General features: G+C 41.4%; 1 protein-coding gene across 3 annotated transcripts in view; it reads right to left on the minus strand.

Moving 5' to 3' along the window:
• LOC128738173 (protein argonaute-2) overlaps positions 1–6,292 on the minus strand; it is a 119,256-nt gene extending 112,964 nt beyond the window's left edge. For 2 of the 3 annotated variants that reach the window (XM_053833090.1, XM_053833088.1), the window contains exon 1: positions 6,214–6,292. The gene's annotated coding sequence lies outside the window, so the exon portion shown is untranslated. The remainder of the gene's footprint in view (positions 1–6,213) is intronic. The other variant, XM_053833089.1, reaches the window with a different exon arrangement.
• Between the last annotated feature and the right edge of the window lie 8,052 nt (positions 6,293–14,344).

Below are 14,344 nucleotides of genomic sequence, written 5' to 3' on the forward strand. Positions count from 1 at the left end.
GACGGTGACCGTTGACGGCAACAAACTCGAAATGATAGATGAGCTCGTGTATTTGAGATCGCTGGTTACCACCTCAGCACACAAGAAAGGAGATCCAGTACCGCATCCAAGCAAAAAATCGGACCTATGTTCGCCGCCGTACGAAGCTGACAATATACAAAGCTCTCATCAGACCGGAGATTCTTTATGAACTTGAAGCTGGAACGCTGCTGATAGAATACATGCCCTTGTCGTGACGAGAGTGGCAGAGACGCATGAATCATGAACCACAGGCAGTGCTTGGACAGATTCGTGTGGCGTCCTGATATCAATGCCATATGAGAGGGTTTGTCTGAAATGTGTAACGTGTGTTGTTTACAGAATATTTAGGGAATAGCCAGTAGCATGTAACAAGAACAGAGAAAAATCGGCCAAAAGCAGTGAACAGCTTCCCCGGTAAACGGAAAAATAAACAAAGTAAGAATTTAACAATTACCATTAAACATCTGACCCGGACACGCCGTAAAGATGTCGGAGGCCAATGCAGCGAAAACGGTTTTCTCCAACAACCTACTAGCCCCTAGAATAAAGGACTGTTCGATCAAGTCGAAAGCAACTTCTTGCATGCATAGGAAATTGACGATGATTAGCCCAAGGTGATTAAAATGGACGACTGCTTGAAATAGGCAAGCCACCCCGGGTCAATGGCGACGCTGCGGCACGGCGACTTTTCGAAAGCTTTTGACACCATTCCGCATAGCCAGCTATTTTCCAACTTTAACCCATGGTTACTCGCGCTGTTGTATTTTGTACAACGCCTGCAGAACGTTAACTTTATCTCGGCCTCGGGATTCTGGCAATAAAGAAAATTACCGTTTTCAGCAAGGTTGATCCGCAGACCAAAATCTTTTAATCGGTGGATAAAGTTTCATGAGTTTTTGCCAAGTGGCGCTAGTATTCGAGTGAATTCTGCTCTATTTTAGCTTGCCTATGCATCTAAGGTGGTGCGAGTAACTAAAGGTTAATACTCAGTTCAACATCTCTTCTGCCGTCGGAATCCTGATGGAATCGAAACCTGTGTAGAAGAAGACAGACCGTTTTTTGTGTAGGTTGCTGCTCCCGTAGTATGAAAGTAAAGTCCGGTGTTCCTCAAGGCTCACTACTCGGCCTTATTCTTCTGCTGCCATATCAATGGTTACCGACGTGACGGGGGTAAAATACAGTTCGGTTCAGTTTTACACCGATGATCTGCGATTCTACGTCGGTTGACTTGGTCCTTGTTCGCGTGAGTTAGTTCATAAGGAACCATTTGGCATAATGGACATTGGTATAACGACCATTTGGCATAATATTTCTCAAACATCGTTTTATGACCAAATTTTCATGTTTTTTCAAGATGATTCGTCGGAAATGATCGGCGTCACTGCGGGGAGGAGTGTGTGGCAGACCACCTGCCACATTGCCAAATACTGTTCATAAGAACAAACACTAAACTTCAAAATCCGGCTAAATTATCAATTATACCAAAAACTTATGATGCCAAAAGACCATTATGCCAGATGATCGTTATGCCGAATGACTTTATATCATACTGGGTAGCCCCAGTCGGGATGAATAGTACTAATCTAGAGCGTATTGTGGATTGGTCTCAACGAAATAATCTTTTAGTCAATCCTGCTAGGAGCAAAACACGCATCGTTACAAGCCGATGTCGCAGAGCCAGACGCATCGTTTCACCAACATCTGGACTAGTTCTGAACGGTCAGAGTACCAAATGGTCAGAAAGTACCAGGCAGCTCCCATAGTGATTTGCAGTGGCATAGCTTGATCGTACATTTTACTGAAGAATTTGTTAAAAACCGTAGTCTGCTAGACTATTTTTCAATGGCGACGTGTCCAAACGGGTGTAAACCAATGGTAAAACCTTATGATACCAGCCAATAACACTGGATGTTCGTGCGAGTTGTTAACTGGAGCTCGTTACAACCCGGCGTGAAGCGTTCATTGACAGAAGCAATGTTCGAGGGAAGCTGTGTCAATTTTGTCAATCGTGTACTAGAGTACGGGAGAGTATTTTCAGCCCATTAAGTGGCAGCCTGAACAATATTCAGGAATTACGTTGAAACTATATTCATTCGAGACAAGATTTTTATGCCAGTTGATAGAATAATATTTACTGAATATCGGCGTTTATTTTGGTCTTAATGAAACGCTACTGAATTTGAGTTATAGTGGCGAGAAATGATGAAGTCGCTGCAGCTGAATTGGGCCCATTTTCTATAGTGTTGTCTGTGTTGTTTAAATCCGGCAGGCCGAAAAAGCCTGCACAGGGATTACTGCTTTCCAAAAACAGATCAAAAGAGAGACCGATTGGATAACGTGTCGGTATTGCCTACATGTCGGCTCATTGAAGATAACTAGTTTTGCAGTGACAACAGCTTGCTGCTGGCGCTAGTGTATCATTGAATCGTTCATATACACTAGCACCAGAAGCAAGTGGTTGTCACTCAAATACTAGCTATGTCAACGCGATAAGGGAGTTTCAGGCGCAGCTGCCTCACATATTGGTAGTAGTGTAAATAGAGCACCATATGCTGAAATTGAAAGCAAAATGCTGCAAATTGCTAGTGAATGAAAATTGATCTATATTTTCATATTAGAGGGGTATTTTTGTGTTCTTCAGTGATAAAAAGAAGTAGAATTGTTCAGTGATACCATATTCACCGTATGGACGGTATGCATAATGTGCGGAAGGCATATTGGACGATAGGCATAATTTACAAAACTTCGCCTTCTTATGAATTCGGACTTGAACCAATCATAGTAGCATTACAATACAATAAAAACCGGAGCCGTCCATTTAATTTAAATGAATTTGGCATAATGCTGTTTGGCATAGTGTCGTTTGCCATAAAAACATTGGTATAAACATAAGGCACCATTTGGCAGAAAAACATTTGGCATAGCGATATTTTAGCATAATTCCGTAAAAAATATTTTGTGACTTTTCATAGATGATTTAGGACGAAACGGCTGCAGGCGACTCGCCGTTGGAAATGCTGTATACCCAAGTAACAATTTCAATTTTAAGGTGCAGTTGAAAAGGTTTCCAGCATTTGCTGCTGAAAACCGATCACAGAACTTGTAAGTCTACAAAACTGTGATAAAACAGCAAGAAAACCCTTATAAAGCGAGGGAGGCCCACACTAATGAAGGTTCTCTAGAAAATTGCCAAAGATCCTTTTAAAACTTGTAATTTTTATCGATATCTACTTATCATGACTTCCAAGAGTCGCTTAAATTAAAAAGTAAACCGCCACAAGTGTTGATGATTTTATGGTTGCCTTTTCGAAGAACACTGACAAGACATCTTACACTTTTCACCGCCTTAAATGTTATAAATTGACCAAAAAACAACGGTCAACAACAACAAAAATGAAATATCCTTTAAAACCGCGTATAAGGTGAATTACACTTATTGATAATGTAGTTTTATGGGTGATTTTTCAAGTCTCCTTCTGTCATACTTCAGAAATATTAGTCAAATAAGATAAAATTCACTTGAGAAGAAACATTATAAAACCTAACAGACTTTGCAATGCTCTGATCAAGCTACTGTAAGAAATAAATAAGACCAATTGGTATTGTTCTTGGGTAGGTTTATTCGCTGTCCTAGGTCTATCGACTCTTGTTCCGACACCTCTATTTAGATGCATGGATTTTGCAAGGTTTACTGACTAGTAGAGGTTATCCCTTAGTTGCGCCCGAATGAGCAGCAGTGAGTAAGGACAGTATATACCCTCCATTTGAGCAGGTCGAGGGCCGCGAATATTTTCTATGACATTCGGCCATTAGTGATTAAGATATTAGATCTACTTTGTCATTTGCTATTTCGCCCATTTGAGTTTCGACCATTCGTCGGTAATCCAACTCACTCTATATGCAGTGCTTTTTTTAAACTGAGTGGATTGGAGACATCTTGCAAGCTAACGGCAGATTGCTTAACGTCCATTATGCCTACCATTCATTATGCTTTCTGCATATTATGCCTATCGTCCATTATGCCTATAATCCATTATACCTACCGTCCACTATGCCTATCAGCCAGTGTCTATCATCCATTATGCATAATGTGTGTATGCCTAAAGCCCATATGTCTAACATCTATATGCCTAATGTAGCACACCCCTAATAATTTTTATTTACTGTCGTGTAATAATCGAAGTATTTTTAAGTTTCGATGCATTTTTCTTTTATTTAAGAGCTGCTAAAATACAGGGTGTTAGGTAGCTTAGTGCAGATATTTTAGGGGGTGATAGAGCATCATATTTGATGAAAAAAATCCTTCTAAACATATGGCCAAATCTCAATCATTACAGAGTTATTGAACAGTTTTAGTTTTGGGTTCTGTTTACCTTAAATTAGCTCTGGTACAGAAACTATGCCCGCTAGCTCAATTCTGTTATTTTCATTCGAGGCTGAGAAAATTTTGTACTGAAAATTGCTTTTAAACCTTTTACTTCATGAGATTTAGTAACTTTTGAAACTTGAGTAACTTTGAAATAGGTGTTTCTTATGGCATTTTCATCGAATTTCTCCTAAAAATGTGTGATAAAACTGATTGCTGTTATTTACCAATTTAAAGCTCTAGTACTGTTAAACCATTCGTTCTTTGACGTAAAACGTCTATCTCTTAGTTTCGTTGCAATTTCATTTTAAACTATGGTTTTGGGTGTTGAATTAGTATCTGAAAACTGAACGAACTCATACATCACGCATAGCACACTAGATCAACGCGTGCGACGGACACGGTTAGACGCACATGGGAAACAGTTTCAAAACTGACTTCTCGGGTCTCTCTGGGACGTTTCTGAAAACGGGTATTGAAATGTATTCTCCGGAAGGACTCGCGGACATTCACCTTTGTTGTCAAGACTCCTACCTTCTCAAAGTATATCAACTTACTGAGTGTTTATTACCAAAAATTGTGAAATTGTTACCAAACCCACTGAAATCTCTAACAGTCTATTGCAATGCTTTCTTCCAACCGATCATTTCTCGTAAGAAATTCCTCTAATTGATAGTACGGAAAAAGCATGTACAGTTCTCGAACATTTCAGTTAATTTCAATCGCCTTGCAGTGCTTTACAAACACAATCAAATTTGCTAAACGAGATGAAAGGATAATGATTTCCGAACTAGAAAATCAATACTTTCTCTACAGTCAGTTCTTCGCGGATATAGCAAATAAACAATCGAACAATAGACCTTAACTTTTTCAGCGTTACACCAAAATTCGACAATAAATTTAATTTTACGCCTCTACAGTATGGTCTTTGCATTCTTCAGGTGCAATAAAATGATTCGTTAGTATCAATCGAATCGAGAAATCAACGGTTACGGTTACATAAAATCCCATCAGAAAAATGTCCAACAAGAGAAGATAAATACTAGAAACACGACCTGGCGGTCCGGTGCGAATCGAACCGTTCGGTTCCAACAAGTTGAAAAAGAAAACGCTAGTTTCACCTCACAGCAAGCGCACCGGGCAAGATCCAGCACAATTGTAAATGTAAACATAAGTTCATTCCATCCAACAAGCACTTATTAAAGAGCAATCATTAAAGCTTCTGCGAATTGCAGTACATATTTCAGCCGCCATTATTTGACATAAAAACTCACTGCTGCCACCCTTCTTCTTCTCTTTTTGCGTCACAGCCAACAATCTAGACTCGGTTACTCCTCTGCCCTTGACCATGCTTTTATGCTATATGTAGATCTATAGCACTCCTAACCATACACAACTTCACTGCACCATCCCGTTTTTATAGATAGCACCCCACCCTTCAAAGGTCAACTGAAAACGCACACGAATAGCTTCTTCCCGGTGGAAGTCTGACTGTTTCCCAGCCACAAGTACAGTGCCGTCTCCTGTATGTGTGCCGATTTTCTGTTTTTGCGTATGTCCGGCTCGTTGCTCCTTCGTCGCCCTCCGCCGCGCCACCGCCCGGTATACCCAGCGATACAAGTAATTACAGTTTATTGCGATTTTAAATTTTTCTCCAACTTTTTCCTCGCGGGTTCAAAATGCACTGGACAACCACTACAAGCGCCCCCACTACCGGTTTGCTGTGACTCGATTCCGGAATTGTCCAGCAATTTCGTTCATTTTCCATGGTATTGGTCCACACAAAAAGAAAAAAAAAACAGAGCAAAAGTAACACCGGCGCACACCTGCAGAGAATATGTGAGATTACCGAAAAACCGCACAGACGAAGATATCGCAGCACACTGACAACCGCACTGGCCGACGTTCGAATCACTAATGAAGGCTGGTTGGCTTACTCCCGGTCCAGTGTTGTGCGTATTGCCACCCCACAGCATGTGCCCCAGCGTACCACCCCACTTCGCAGGGCGGCTACTGTTAGCTCGGTGAGAATGGGAAACTCACAGAGAAAAACCAAACTCCCCGATGTGGCTCCGTGCCCTACCGCCCGGCATGGCTCCCCCCTCCCCGTACGACCATCAGGATGAGTTGGAGCAAAACACAAACACAAACAGCCGAAGCGAAACGGCGGCGGCAACCCAGAGCAAAACAAGGAGAGCGAATTCTCACGTTGGCTCTCCACTCGAGCCAATAAATATATGATGGTCGCAACAGCACGCGCACGTTCGACGATTTCAAGGGCTCTCGGGCACGGCGCGCGGTTCGCTCTCTGCTGGGCTGCTGCTGTGATTGTCCGCGCTTTCCCGGTCCGCCGCTACCACAGTACCAACCAACCAACCTACCACCCACCCACCCACACCGTTGTTCTGGCAATGTTTTTGCTGACAATGTTTTCATTCCGAAAAATAGGGTTGGCTCGCGCTTGTTGACTGTGTGTGCCGATTTTCACTGGCGATGAGGAACTGCGTCTTACGTTGGGAAGTGGGCTTACCTACTTGATTTTGATTCTGAAAACTTTCCACAGAGTTAAAAATCTGCTTGTTTTTTAAAATTGAAATTATTGATAAATTTGCTAATCCATCGTTTCCGTTTCGACTGAAATAGCTAACAAAACGGATGCTGATAGCTGAACCATTTTAAAATACACTCAATAACGATCATTTTAAAGTTTGTTACGGTTTACAGTCATCCATAGTAAACCCCTAAACAATTATTAGCCACAGAGATTGAAAACCTATTAATTCATGATATGAAAAAATATTACACATGTTTAAGGCCGAATAGCCTTAGAGTATCATGATTCCGGCTCATCAGGACTTATTCAAGCGCTCTCTCATGCGATTCCTCAAGCTGCTTGCACATTTGGGCTATTTTACCGTCATCTATTCTACTCCGGCCGAATCGAAGTTTTTCGTCGTGACCGGAAAGCACGATAATGGTATCGAAATCTTTAGCAAATATTACGCATCTCTCCAACACGAAATTCACTCAGATTGTCCGAGTCATCCCAATCGCTCCGGCCCTGAACTCGGGGATTGGAAAGTGGACGTCCAGCATTCCTTGTCAGCCAAGTATCGTGATATCAATCATCGGAACTGCCTTTATTGATTGCATCTTGTAGCAAATACCGATCTGTGGATGTCCAGCTGTACTATCAAAATGTCGGTGACGAGGTCTTTCTCATCTGTTTAGACGAATTATTCTATGTCACTGTTCTTACAAAAACTTGACTCTGTGAGAGTATCTTGTCTTGTTAAGTATTCAGTGACTGCTACGAAGTATCCAACGGTTGTGTAGTACTAATTACTGTTAACCGATGAATTAAGGTACAATTCGTGGAGAATAGTGTTTGGGTTACAGTCGAGCAAGCGTGAGTGCAAGTCAAGCTAGGGAGTTCTTCACTTTACCTTTGTGTGCTCTAGTGTGAGTGTTGTAACGAGGAATTGCATTGAGCGGCAGTTTCCATGTCAGGGGCGGCTCTTGGTGGCTTGATTCCTCAATTTAATGAGCACTTGTACTCCAGGTTAGAAGCGATTTACAACAGTATTTGATCCGTAGCGAGCAGCTCAATTAAGGTTGGTGTTATTTCGACACTAAAGGTAAGACCACAGCCCCATCACCAGACTCGGTTGCGGGACGCTAATAATGCACCCAGCTAGCACCAACTCGTATATCAATGCACGGAAATTATCGTAAATATCTCTTAACAAACTGGAAATCGTAACTAAAGCTGGATAAAGTGGAACCAAGTTGATTTTCTATCGTATATAATGATAATAACTGACATACATACGATTTTCTGCACAAAATCGTATAGTAGTACGGAGCGACTCGCGCTTAATCGGATATTATCGTATTTAAATACTTACATAGTCGTAACGCTCAAAATTATTCGTAATCGCGAATATCGCTTCCAAAATAGTACGGATATGCCAATTTTTCGCATCAAATACGATTTATTAGTATGCATATCTGTACGTAATGCTGATTTTTATCTTTTTTATACATATAAAAATGCTAGCTGGGCAGGTTGCCTAAACCAAATTTCCAACCAAGCCTCCCCTTCTTAAAGGGGATAGGGATCATAATTCCCCTCCTAAAGAGGGGCATAGAAAATAATTTGCCTACAAAAACAGCTACATGCTAAATTTGGTTCCATTTGATTAATTAGTTTTCGAGTCATGAGGAAATTTGTATTTCATTCTAAAGGCCCCCCCTTCTAAAGTGGGGAGGGGTCCAAATTCACCATAGAAAAAATTTCTGTCTCCAAAAACGTTCACATGTTAAATTTGGTTCCATTTGCGTGATTAGTTCTCGAGTTATGAGAAAATTTGTATTTCATTTGTATGGAAGCCCCCCCTCTTAAAGGGGAGACGGGTCATAATTCCCCTTCTAAAGAGGGGAGGGGTCTCAATTCACCATAGAAAAAAAAACTTGCCTCCAAAACCACTCACATGTCAAATTTGGTTCCATTTGATTGATTAATTCTCGAGTTATGAGGAAATTTGTATTTCATTTGTATAGGAGCCCCCCTCCTAAAGTGGGGAGGGGTCCTAATTCACCATAGAAAATATTCTTGCGTACAAAAACACCCACATGCTAAATTTCTTTCCATTTGCTTGATTAGTTCTAGAGTTATGAGGAAATTTGTATTTCGTTTGCATGGGAGCCCCCCGCCTCCTAAAAAGGTAAGGGGTCCTAATTCATCATAGAAAAAAATGATTGCTTCCAACAACACCCACATGCCAAATATGGTTCCATTTGCTTGATTAGTTCTCGAATTATGAGGAAATTTGTATTTCGTTTGTATAGGAGCCCCCCTTCTTAAAGTGGGGAGGGGTCCTAATTCACCATAGAAAATATTCTTGCCTTTGAAAACTTTCACATGCCAAATTTTGTTCCATTGGCTTGATTAGTTCTCGAGTTATGAGGAAATTTGTTTTTCATTTGTACAGGAGCTCCCCCTCTTAAAGTAGGGAGGGGTCCTAATTCACCATAGAAAATATTCTTGCCCTCGAAAACCTTCACATGCCAAATTTGGTTCCATTTGCTTGATTAGTTCTCGAGTTATTAGAAAATTTGTATTTCATTTGTATGAAAGTCCCCCTCTTAAAGGGGAGAGGAGTCATAATTCCCCTTCTAAAGAGGGGAGGGGTCACAATTTACCATAGAATAAATTCTTGTCACCGAAAACACCCACATGCCAAATTTTGTTCCATTTGCTTGATTAGTTCTCGAGTCATGCAGAATTTGTTTCATTTGTATGGGAACCTTCCCTCTTAGTGGAGGGAGGGGTCTCTAACCATCTTAAGAACCTTCCCTGGCCCTAAAAACCTCTACATGCAAATTTTCAGACCGATTGGTTTAGTAATTTTCAATTCTATAAGGAACATCCCGACAGACAGACAGAAATCCATTTTTATATATAAGATTTCCCAGATTCAGGAGGAGGAGAAACTACCGGAGAAACGAATGGAGGGTCGCATCTATAGAACGTTGTAGAAAATTGCCTAGTTGACCGATTCATTTCAAACTTTCAGACAATAAAATATAACCCATTAGCAATTAGCACGAGGGGTTCTTGTGTGACCCCGTTGGCTTCGTATCACTCCAGCACATCCGTTGAATAGTAGCATGAAACTAGATCCAGCCAGAAGATCGTAGGACTTTCGTGTTGCTTCAAGAGAGGAAGCAGACGCTTGTGTAGACACTCCTTGAGGTAGATCTGCCCGGTGACATTCCTGATAGTCACGAACGGTGCATTCCGTTTGCCACATGAGCAGATCGCTTGCCAAATCGTGTATTTCTTGGCAATTTCTTTGAAAGATTCTGCTTCCTTACTTCTTACGGAATATCAACCTCGTACTGGGCGGTGAAGACCAGTAGCCCCGGAAGCTGCCGGAAATCTGCCTTGGCGTAAGTCTCATCATCCATGATGAGACAATGCAACTTCGTCAGCATCTGGGTGTACAGTTTCCGGGCCCGTGACTTTCCCATCGTATTTTGCCGTTCGTCACGATTTGGAGCTTTCTGCACTTTGACAAGACTTGGACAGACTCATCTTTTTGGCCTCATCCCTAACCGAAGCATTGGGATTCCGTTTAAACGCTTTCACGACACGCTTGTGATCCTGATCACTAATAGAACATCCATTCTGACCGCATTTCTTCTTCGGTTCGATGCCCAGAGTTTCGTAGTAACATTTAATCACACCGTTCACAGCACGATTCCGAGTTGTTTTCCGATGCTCCGATGCGAGGGTTGAGGATTTTCCAGGTGCTTGCGCAAAATCAATTCGCGTTGCTGCTGCATTGCGCGCGCAGTTGCTTATCGGGTTACACCATTTTTTCCAATTTTCTAAAAACTGACAGCGATAAAAATGCAATGTAAACAATACACTCTAAACTACTTCTACCCAAATTTTTAAGAAAAATTACAGGGAAATTTTTTCAGCGTTTTTTCTGTGATGCAATTTCATGTAGGACACTCTTTGACTATAGAATTGGTGCGATACCCTACTAACACAGTTGTTTCAAAGTAGTTGTAGCTACCGATATTTGACTAATTCTAGTTATGAATAAGTTTATGCAACTAAAAGAGCTAAAATTGTGTTTCGTGGGTAGTGTCAGGTGGGTTTTATGGAGGCGATATTATTGATCAGATATTCACATTCCACCGGTGTCATATAAAAAAGCAATACCTAGGTGCTACATTCCGCTGTCGAAACTTAACCTTCTGTTTTTGTTCTACAGACTTTGCATCCAGCTATTAGAGTACAGCACAATTGCAGTGCTAATGCTACGATCCTATTGACTCTAACAGCCTCTCCCAGCCGAGATTCAAACATATGACGACTGGCTTATTAGACCGGCATTGTAGCTCGAAGCCAACTGGGTGGCTTCATCGGTTCCTACATGTTATGTATAGCGATTCAAGGAGTGATCCGGCGAGCGAGAATAAAAACGAGAGGAACGACTTCCAACAAAAGTACCCAACTCCTTGGCTTCACAAATGAGCTTGACACCATTACTAGAAACTTTGGGACGATGAAGGCAATCTAAACCAGACTAAAAAGGAGGCTCAGAGCAAACCAATGGTAGGAATAGGTTCCAGAGAAAACAACATTCTCCTCCCACCGGCGGCGGCTATTGACGGCAATGATGAGTTGTGATTCCTGGTTACCACTAACAAAACGATTATGGAGTAGAGATTTAACGACCCGTTCAAGCTGAAAATCAAGCCTACTTTTCCTTCTAGGAGATATTTTACTTAAGGTGTTCCTCGAGTGCCGCGGGATCAAGTCAGAGCCTTCGTAGTCATCGCCGTTGGTGGTCCTCCATCTAATTTGGCCCATGGTAGCTGGTCTCCAGCTCCGCGAGTACCCGGTGGTCGCCAAATCTCGCACCATCTGCTCTCGCCACCTCACTCGCTGTGCCCCTCTTTGTCTTGTTCCTTCAGGATTCAGTTGGAAAATCATTTTTGCAGTATAGCTGTCCGGCATTCTAGTGACATATCTGCCCATCATATCCATCCGGCTTTTGCCACTTTCTGTATACTGGAATCGCCATAGAGACGCGCGAGTTCGATGTTCATGTTCGTCTCCATACACCGTTGGGCTCTTGCACCAGCCGTTCGAAAACGGTTGATTGACAACGCTTTACGTCAATTGAACATGTTCCATTAGGATGTTGATGTCTGCTAGACAAGCAAACGTGAGTGCCGTGACCAGGATATCGATCGAGTCACTTTACTTGCGGGACTTCAGCTTCGATGATCGACATACTACACCAACACTGACATTGGGATACTTTCGGTAACCGTACTTAGCTTTTCTACTTACGAGACTTCAAGTTCAATGACCGTGTTGTAACACTGCTGCAAGAAATAGGACGTTCGATCAATTACCAATGGCTATTGTATTAACGGGACTTCAAGTCCATCAATTTCCTATCAAGAATACAATGGGCTCCCTTTCCTGCCCCAGATTCTATCAGTTGCAACTTGCAAGTAAATCCAAATATGTATTTCATGACGAGCTCTAAGTTACTAGGTTCTGAATAAATATTTAATCCCAGAGTAGCTTGTGGAAGAAACTCGTAGTCGTAATAATTGAAGATATTAGTACGAATAGAACAGATTATTCTCTTTCACATATTGCTACCGACTTTTGTCAACCAGGTGGGCAATGCTCTCCGATAGACCAAAAAGACTAATATTATCTTAGGATCGTTCCGGGTTAGAGATAGCAAGACTTGTCTCGTTTGCATACTTTTTATTAGTGGGTAACCTAACTTAACCTCGTGGCTTGTTATTGCTTAGTAAGTACATGCGATTTATATCTTAACCTAGTGCCTCGCACTGATATCGACTGCTTCCGTGTCCTTGTAGCCACATTTCTGCTCGTATGACTCTCGTCGCGTTGCCTGGCTTTCGTTTCGTACAGCTTTGAACAGCTTTCCGGTTCCGATACGTGCCAACTGCGGGCCTTGCTTGGCACCACGTGCCTTCAGCGAGCCTCGGTCGCCTGAAACCAGTCCTCGAACGATCGCTATTTAACGTTGAAACGCGCTTGGAGCATTCTAAGTCCGTTTCGGGGCACATAGTCGAGTATTCGTTCCGATTGATTCCTCGATTTTCCGCCCAAGTGAAGCGGCGAACTCGTCGCAAAAGAATCGCAAAGAAAGCGTCCGAAATTATCGTTTTTGGTATAACCAACGGACAAAACATTCCATTAGCTTTCATATTTTTGCCAGCTCTTCTTTAGCAGGGTAGATGGAGCCAGATGGAGTCTTACCTGACTCAATATACGTTTGGTGCACAGTATGTGGTTCGCATAATGGACACCTACACTTCTATTCTGTATTTCGAACGGATTGGTTTTTCCAGTAGATGGTATTCTTCATTCCGCCAGCAAAATCAAATGGACAAAACAACTCGTTCGAAACAAGTCGGACGAAATAAAGATCCGTTCGAAATATAGAATAGGGGTGTTATTAAAGCACTCTGGCGATACGATTACGCCAGTCAAACGATCGAATCGCAAAGACGGGATATAGTGAGCGTACGCTGCGGATACTGGCCTCGATCGCTTACCGCATAACGTACTTTCTTGATCGATAACGGCATCAACTCTTCTTATCTTCTTATCTCAGCCAATTTCCCACTTGAAAACTGTCCACCGACATCAGATTTAACGTGGTAAAAGTTTTTCTCAATTTTAAAATCCATATTTTATTCACACTTCTGATATTCTTCTGATCTTTTACGCTATTCTATTATTGCAAGACACCGTGCCAACTCAATAGCAAAACACGTGCATTGAACAAATAGTTCACTATAAAACTTATGAAAGATCAAGTTTGGTTAGAAATTGCTTTACTATAAACCACTTATATTTGAATAATGCAAACGAAATGGGAGATCAAAACATTTTGACGCGCGGCCTTTTTTTAAAACGAAGCCCATTTGAACTCCTCGTTTAAGTTTTTTAAAGTTGGTAGTAAACAAAACAATGCAACATCGCAATGTGTTATGAGGTACTATTACGAATTCAGAGTCGTCTAAAATACGAGTAAAGGAGAATTTTGCCTATGTAATGCCAAAAAATCACTAAAATTCACTACAACTCTAGATTATTGGAGATACGAGTGATTCACATCACATTTAATTTCAGGTAGCGCCGTTATAGTTGTTTAGTAAATAAACACGTGTTACTGGAAATATACCATGTATATTCAATGTGGAATAGAAATTATTTTCGTAGTAATCAGTATGTAACAATTAGCATTGAAAGCCACATTCCTAAGGAGAGAATTGTGATATCATATCAGGTGATATTCTGCAAGAAAACTGTAAATCTTTGCAATATTTGAGATTTAATATATTTTTTCCAAAAACTACATTTTAAGTATACAATAA

The sequence above is a fragment of the Sabethes cyaneus genome, chromosome 2 (genome assembly GCF_943734655.1).
Source record: "Sabethes cyaneus chromosome 2, idSabCyanKW18_F2, whole genome shotgun sequence".
Lineage (NCBI taxonomy): Eukaryota > Metazoa > Arthropoda > Insecta > Diptera > Culicidae > Sabethes > Sabethes cyaneus.